The sequence below is a fragment of the Ascidiella aspersa genome, chromosome 1 (genome assembly GCF_963924565.1).
Source record: "Ascidiella aspersa chromosome 1, kaAscAspe10.2, whole genome shotgun sequence".
NCBI classification, from domain to species: Eukaryota; Metazoa; Chordata; class Ascidiacea; order Phlebobranchia; family Ascidiidae; genus Ascidiella; species Ascidiella aspersa.
The window spans coordinates 1,253,250-1,261,404 of NC_139447.1; positions in this window are offsets into that span (position 1 = coordinate 1,253,250).

The window sequence follows — 8,155 nt, forward strand, 5'->3', positions numbered from 1 at the left end:
AAAAGACGCTTTACTAAACCAGCAGAGTCAGCTAAATTGACAACTGTTTGCTCTGCGTCGAGGTTTGAGCGAATCTTCGCACGCCCACAACTCTTCAGTCAGTGCGAGACAAACAAGTTGGAAATACTTGACAAACCAAGATCATCCACGAAAGCTAATTGATTTGACTATTTTCACAGCACAATGCACAATTCGCCAAAAAACACTACTTGTGATGGTTTAGAATCTAGAAAAGAAGCCAATTTTGTGACGTAATAATATATTGTTAAAAAGGATTCTGATTTTTGTGTCAGTTAAAAATTGTTTTTGTTTAAAAACTAGCGTAACAAACGGATTGTCTGTGACGTAATAAAACAACTTTCACGAAGCTTCCCATGAAAGGCTCATGACATGCGTTATCGCGCGCAAACAATGGTGCGTGAGAAACATCGCGTTGTGCTTTGTTATCGAACAATCTGTGCAGTTTGCAGAAAACCTGTTTCTAGAAGCGAGCTTTTTAGCAGCGAGAACATGTTGTTTGCCTTGCCTTGGTTCTGCACACGGAAGAACGTGATTGAGAGCGGTTCAGGGCCAATATGGCTTGAAATACATTTAGGTTTGGAAAACAACCGTTTAACACTTAAGAGCTACTAAAAAAAACGGAAAAAATACGATTTTAGATGAAAATTGAACAAATTTTTATAGCGATGCTCCTTTTTGTTTCTTTCCTGAAAAAAAAAACAACCTTTTTAGCGCTATGTTCGGCTAAAAAAATTGATAAAATGTTATATTTGTTCCAAATGTCAAAAACTCTTCAAACTATAAAAATCCAAAAATCGACAAAAATATATACTCCTGTTGTGTTTTTTATATAAGCCTCCACATGTTTGCGAACCTAAGTCTTAATCGATTTTTGAAGCATCTATTTAAGGAACGATGGCGATTTGAGTTAAGACTCAAGTTTTTAATAAAACCCCCAATAACAATATGCACATATTGTTCTATGTTCGAGGTACAAGACGACTTTGGACCGTGCTGTTTGAACCGGGTTCACATCATAAAACTTATCTCACGGACCTGTACACACCATAAACGTCTTAAGTTGTATAATCGGCAAAGAGAGTAAAAGGGGTCGTAAGTAAAGTTATGTGATCCCTTAAATACCTTGTTTAACCATTAACAGCGCTTTGCTTCATTTAACGTTATAAAGTGCCGAGGATTGTGGTGTAAAGCTGTCAAAATTAAACATTGGCTTAAAAGTTGAACCGAAGGTTTTTCAGATTAGCCTTTACATTACACAGCTCAAAATATCGATGCGGCACATGTGATCATGTGTAGCTCATAATAAATACCACACATACCGCCAGTAATCGGCTTAAACCTATGAGCGACGTAATTGCTCTATAATTGGGTAATTTCCCCTTCGCATAGTTCACTTATAACGACTGTGCTTTTCATTTTATAAGTTGTTGTTTAGCACCGAATGGGTATATTTGTCAGGTCTAGTTAAATCAAAATACTATAATTATAATCTCAAACAGATTTGTAAAACATTAAAAAAGTTGTAAATTATAATTTTTTAATTTTTATTTTAAAAGGAAAAAAAGCTAAAGATTGAAGTTTACTTGAATAACTTTTGAAAAAAAAATGGTTCAAAACAATTCAAGTGGTTTATTTTAAAGTTTCTTATCTAAGTTGAGTTTAATTCTTGCCGAAAAAGCAGCATTTACGAATCGCTAGCAGAGCTGTCATTCCTAGTTAAAATACTTGTGATAAAACGACAAATGTTCGTAACATGAGACAGAATTCCAACAAATCCCCTGTGAGCTGGAAGCTCCGGAAGAAAATTAACCACAAAATCAAACCAAGACCACAAGCCCAACATGGAGGGAAGTGAAAATTCGCCGTGTAGTACGTTCTAAACAGATAAAGCTGATTTTAGCCTTATGCAACAGTGCTTTAGGCTTACAATCGTTAACTTTCGGTAACTGAGATAAGCAAAAAATTACCAAAAAATACACCGCAATGAACGTCAATAGATTTCGCATGAATCATTTTTCACCTCAAAGTTATAAATACAACTTTGTAGGTTGATTTAAGCCGGGGCGTTTTTTTACTGCAACAATGAACCACAATCTATGACCTCACAAAAATAGATTGTTACAGGCTAATTATGACGTGTACAATGTCGTTTATGATGCAAACGCGTTGCGGAACGTTCAATTACAACTCTTAACCTCTTTATAATCGAATACCTGGAAAGTTTGAATGGGACGAAAATACTTGGTCATGGGAGAAAACCACAGTTATATCAGCATCGGGAGAGTTTTAAACAACACCAATTGGTAAACTAACTAAAAAAGAGCCATTTTGAGTCAGTTTGGCGTTAAAGGAATCGGGGCGCGGTCTCCACACATTTGCAACACACCGCGTCGTGCTGTGTTACGTCATAATGTGGCTCCGCCTTCGCGGAATCTGAAATAGGAGCTATGGGGATTTGAATGCAAGCAATGTGGCAGTTTCCTTCAATGCATTGGCCGGCAATTGCATAAGGTGTTGGTTAATATGCGGTGATATGCTTGTAGTAGTTTGGATGTCTGTTAATCTTCCGTTCTACCATTTAACGCAATGCAATGGACGCTAAGGTGGACTTATATAGCTTCGTTGCCTCGTTTGCTGACCGATTGACGTATTAATGCCGGGGCCTTATATAGTAGGTTTGCTATTAGGGAGTTCTAATAGGCTTAAATTACCAGGGGTAGGTTCTTTTCAAGGAATAGTTTTGGTGATTGCATTGAACAAAAAAACTTTATTATATCTAAAAAGTACAAAGCGTTATTTTATTACTAACTGTATATTTCAGGTAAAATAAAGTAACGAAATATGGATGCGTAGTGTGTACCCCTTTCAAATGTAATCTAAAAACGCTTTCTATTGTAAACCATTTATTACAGGTATTGTTCCGTACAATATCAGATCTCGCTAAACATAGTTTCCTGAGATGAATTGTTTGCGTAAAATTATACCTCCACCTTCAAACCGCGAGATGGCACCCAACTAACCTTAGGTGGTCTTATGAGCGATCAAGAGTCATTGTGGGTCGCTGGGGTCAAGCATGGTAGCGATATTTGCTGCGACAACTACAGACGGTTTCCCGTGCTATTGGCCAGCCTTTGTGGCCGGTTCAAGGTCGACCGGAACCCATTTTGGGCTGTTTTTGTTTTCGCTACAATAAAGCGATTTTTTTAACAAGTTCGCTTAAGAACAATTACAAAACGATTTTCATTGGAGCGGCCACGGATTGTAAATTAGGAGTTGAAATATATTTTGGAAAAGATACAGCTAACTGACGTGCCAATTTAAGCAGCCAATACTTATTTCAAACTTTCGACTCTTTCAGACTTGAAAGACCAAAGCAGCGTCAAGCAAAAAATGAATTCTCGTGTTGCGGTTGACACGTCAATCAAGATATAAGGCGGCGCTACAAGAACCTTACATTATAAGCTGCTGGCGAACAGTGCTACGACGGGTTGCAGTATTTCATTAAAAAAATTGTGAAAATTGATTATTTTGTTGAATAAATTTTACTGTTTTGATATTGTGGTTACAATTATTTCCACCTTTAAACAACTGTGTGTATTTTAGACGCCATTATCTCGATAGGAAGACGTTGGACAAATATCGCCATTACAACAGAACAATTTCGACTGATTCTTTTCAATAAAATTTTTTAATGTTTTGCAGATATAAAAAAGTTTACCACAAATTAATTTTCACATGCAAGAACAAACACCGAAAATAAAAACCACACAATTAACCAGTTTCTGATTAAAGACTTTCCCAAGGTTCACGCAGTGAATGACTTTTAAACCAAAGTCAAAATCAAACAACTACAAATCATAGTTGACCCTCTTTTTAAAAATTTATAAATTTCCGCTTAAGCTAACAATTGTCATTTGAAATCAAAGGACGATTGTTATTGCAATGAGCCTGGGAGAATAATTTCCGCAAATATTCGGTTCCGTCGCGGCCAAAACGCCCGGAGGCGGCGCCGGCGCCAGACACAATAATTCACTTGAATCGTTGTGCTTTGCGTGGAACTGGGGGATTTGAAAACCAGGCGAGAAATTTAAAATCGCTTTTGGCAAGTGCACGTAATATGTCGACCAACGTTGCAGCTCTAGAAATGGAAAACGTGTTTTTATCTTAGGTCCCTGAAAAAATCAATTTCTCTTAGCAAAATGAAACAAAAATATAAAAACTTTACCATTTCGGTAATTTCTCCTAAAAAATTTTTAGATTTATGCTACAAAACGATTTTTACGCATCTTAAAAACGATTTATTTTGTAGTTGTAAACTTTATTTAGCCATATTAGACTATTTACGGCCAACACGTATTTTACGGATTCAGTTTTACGACTTTTCACGTTTAAATACAAAATAGCAAAACACGCCCATAACGTGATTTGAAAGGGGAGAGGGGTCCTCGATCGAACCCGACTCGCGAACTTTGAAATAATCGACCAGAATCTCGGCTTTAAATCCGATTTAAAATCGAATCCGGACGACAAGCGAAACCGCGCGAGCATTAGCGGATCTTTAAACCACAGCTGACATACAAAGCTGCACAAAGCAAAATCCATTGCAGAGGATGGAAGTACAAAGACGACTAGACCAGTGGTCGGCAAGCTGTAAGCCGCGACACAAATGTGGGCATTTAGCCATTTTTATTTTTTAGCTATTTATTGTTATTTCAATTTTATCCTGCAGTTGTGGGTCGCGCCATAGTCGTACACTTATTGTCCTGTATTTTTAAAATTGCTGTGTCTAAGAGAGTTATTATTGCATTTCATGGCACAAGGCCATGCCCCCCCAAAAAAACACTATATTTTTTTTCAAGGGTAAAATGTTTACATAATTTATTCATAACTATCGCTAGTTAGTTGGCTCAAATATAAAACTTTTAAAATAATACTTTTTTTTGGAACGATGGTGAAATCAAACCAGACCAAAAGAGAGTTAAACTAAAAAACAACCAAATCAATACGCACTCACGATGTTTCTGTTGAGCGTGGCAAGTTAAAGAGGAGAAATGGTTTTCGTCCTTTGATATTATTGACTGAGCTGATTACACAAACTCTGCGCGGTCATCCAAGACCGTAATTATGTGTGCTCACGGAATTAACCAACCTTAGTTCGTTGAAGATGCTTCGTCAGACAAACAAGTTAATTGACAGAAACCCTCGCGCAAATGAATAACCTACTTATACTATAATCAATCCAAACTTACACATTGTAGCACAATTGGAGGTTGTAGTTAGACGATGTAGGAAAATCAAAGTCTTTATTCTATACTTTATTCTAAGAGAAATTCGAAAAGTTCAAAATGCTACACTTTTGTTGGAAAAAGTACGCAGTTTTGCGCAACAATAGAAGGCTAAGTTAACAATGCGCCTTAATCGCCACAAGTCTGCTGCCATTTGGTGAAACTACAACAATACAACATTATTTTTTTAAATCTACACTAACATATAAACTTTAAAACTAAACATTAAAATCAACCACTTAACATATTGTAAGATGCACTCGTACGAAATATTTTTTTTTTTAAAGTTGCTTTGTACAAACCAAAACACTGGTCTTCATAAACACCTTCTAACGCTGTTACCACAAGGCTATTCTCATAAACATTTGTCCAAGTCTAAACACCAACCACTTCAGTTTTAACGTGTATCAGACCATAAATATGCGAGGTGAAAATACCTGAGAATTGACTATACTTGACTCATTTTTAAAAGCATCTAGGAACACCAAGTCCTATGTCTTTGGTTTGCAAAAACTAATTTGTAAATTATAAATTTAAAATTGCCCAATCATAACTACACAAAACGGTTTCTTTGGTCAATATCATATATTTGTTAAAACGCTCGATAACGCCAAAAGTAAAGCGAGAAAAGTTGGAAAGCTTACGCTCGGAAACCCACTTCAAGTCTGTAAACGAAACTTTTAGGGAGGTGCCTAATACGAACTACAGTAATGAAGCCGACCTATACATAACACTTTGTAAAGCGCAACTTGTAAAGAATAGCTAAATTTGAATTCCCAACGTCGATACCGAACGCTAATGACAAACCAGTGGAAAAAAATATCTCTCTTAAACCAGAATAGAATTCCATTTTACACATCTTTAGCATACAGTGCATTTTAAATTAAACGCATTTACCTTTACAACATCTAGAGACCTAAATTCACAAGAATGTCAAAACCGCCCTCTCTTTAAACCTGCATTCCGAGTTCGGCGGCAAACTGGCTTAAGTAGGGCGGCCGTAAATCGTTCCACTTAACCCACCGTAACCAGCTTTCAGAAAAAAACGACATCGGCAGAAACATGCTTGACTACAGAACTTCTTCACAGCACACCACCGCCATTGCTTGGCATGTAATGAACCGAATAGCCACAGCTTCACTTTTATATAAGCGGCAGAATGGCCAGATTTTGTGGCCGTTTTGGGAATAGGCCGGCTCCCTTCGTTTAAACCTTTTTTGTGCCATTTTTTAGGTTTGCTACTAAACGCATAACACTTCTCACCAATAAATGCCCTAATATAGGACATACTTTTGCCGAAAAGCAAAATTAAAATGGATACGCGGACGCTTTTGTAAATACCGTCTATCAAACAGACCAAAAATTATAAAAAAATAGATATAGAGATTTTCTAAACTGGCCCATGTAAAGCGGCCGTCTTTCTCCGCCTTCTATGCAGTTCAAGCCTCGTGAGATGCATTGCCTTCTTCGTTTGCGCACCTAGCCGGATGACGTCATGTTCGCGCCGGTTCGCGTCAAGCTCGGATTACTTCGGATCGTCGGAGCTCCTGTTACGTTGGTAGGAACTGTGTTTTCGCGGTGGAGTCAACAATTGCGTAAAAACACAGCACTTGATTTGTTTTGTAGGTCATTCTTGGAAGAAAGTGTCTTGTTGTTATTGTTATTACTTTAAAACTTGAAATGCATATATATATATATATTTGTTTAATTGTTTTTGTATTAATTGTGGCAAAACTTGGGCCTGTATAAATTTATTTTTAGTCGTCAAATAATTTTCCGTGTTAGAAATTTAATTTTATCTGACCACATTTTGCAGCGATTTTTTAGAGACTTTTTTATTTAATATCCTGTATTTTATGTAAAAGCTGTTTACATAGTTCATTTTGGTCCTTTTTTGGTAGGTGCTCAAATTTCCGGATGAAAATATCAAATTCTAAAGCAAAACTCTAAAACTCAATCACGTTTTTCACTGAAATCAGTTGGTTGTCGGTAAACAAGCACAACATCTCAGTTGTTTGTGTAAAACGAAATTGTTTTTGCCGAAAAGTGCGTAAGTTGGAGAGAAGAATGGCGCAAGTACACGTGAGTGATGTTCTGGGACCTGAAAGTGCGGTTTGATGCAATTAATCACTCAAATCCGTGGTTTACGCGTGTTTTTGTCAAGCGGTTTAATGTAATAAAAACTTGAAAAAACGAAATAAACGTGTTGGAAAAATATAATATGTTCTGTAGTTTTGAATGTATTGTATTTTTTGTATAAAGACACTAGTTGGACGTTTTTCGAATACCAAAGCTTATAAAGAGATACATTGCGTGAACGGTAAACACGTTGCCTGCTAAACAAGAGGCTAATTTGACAAAGTCAAGAAAATTTAGCAACTTCGTAGTACTTCCTAAATTTTATATCACTTTATAAGCAGGAACACAACTTTGTTCAGCAGTATAATGATTGGTTTTAAGAAAGACTTTATGCTACATTTTATTGTATGCGATAGATTCCTTACATAAACAAGATATCGATAAAGTTAACAAAACATACAACTTCATAGCATCCCAACAAATTAAATTGTGTAAATACTAAAGAAATATCTACGACAGCCAAAAATACACTCGCCATTGCTTTACCCTGTTGTGCAAACATAAAAACACACCACGATAAAACACGTGTTCGCTCAAGGTCGGGTTCAAGGACACCGAAACACGTGTTACACGAAAACTGTTACGTCACAACAAGCCTAGGAAAGCAGCAGTGTGACGTGAAAACGTTGCAGTAGTGTGACGCAACAGTAGCGTTTGTTCGTCAGCGATTGTGCTGTAAGCTTTTAATCCTTGGCACGTGAGAAAATTTT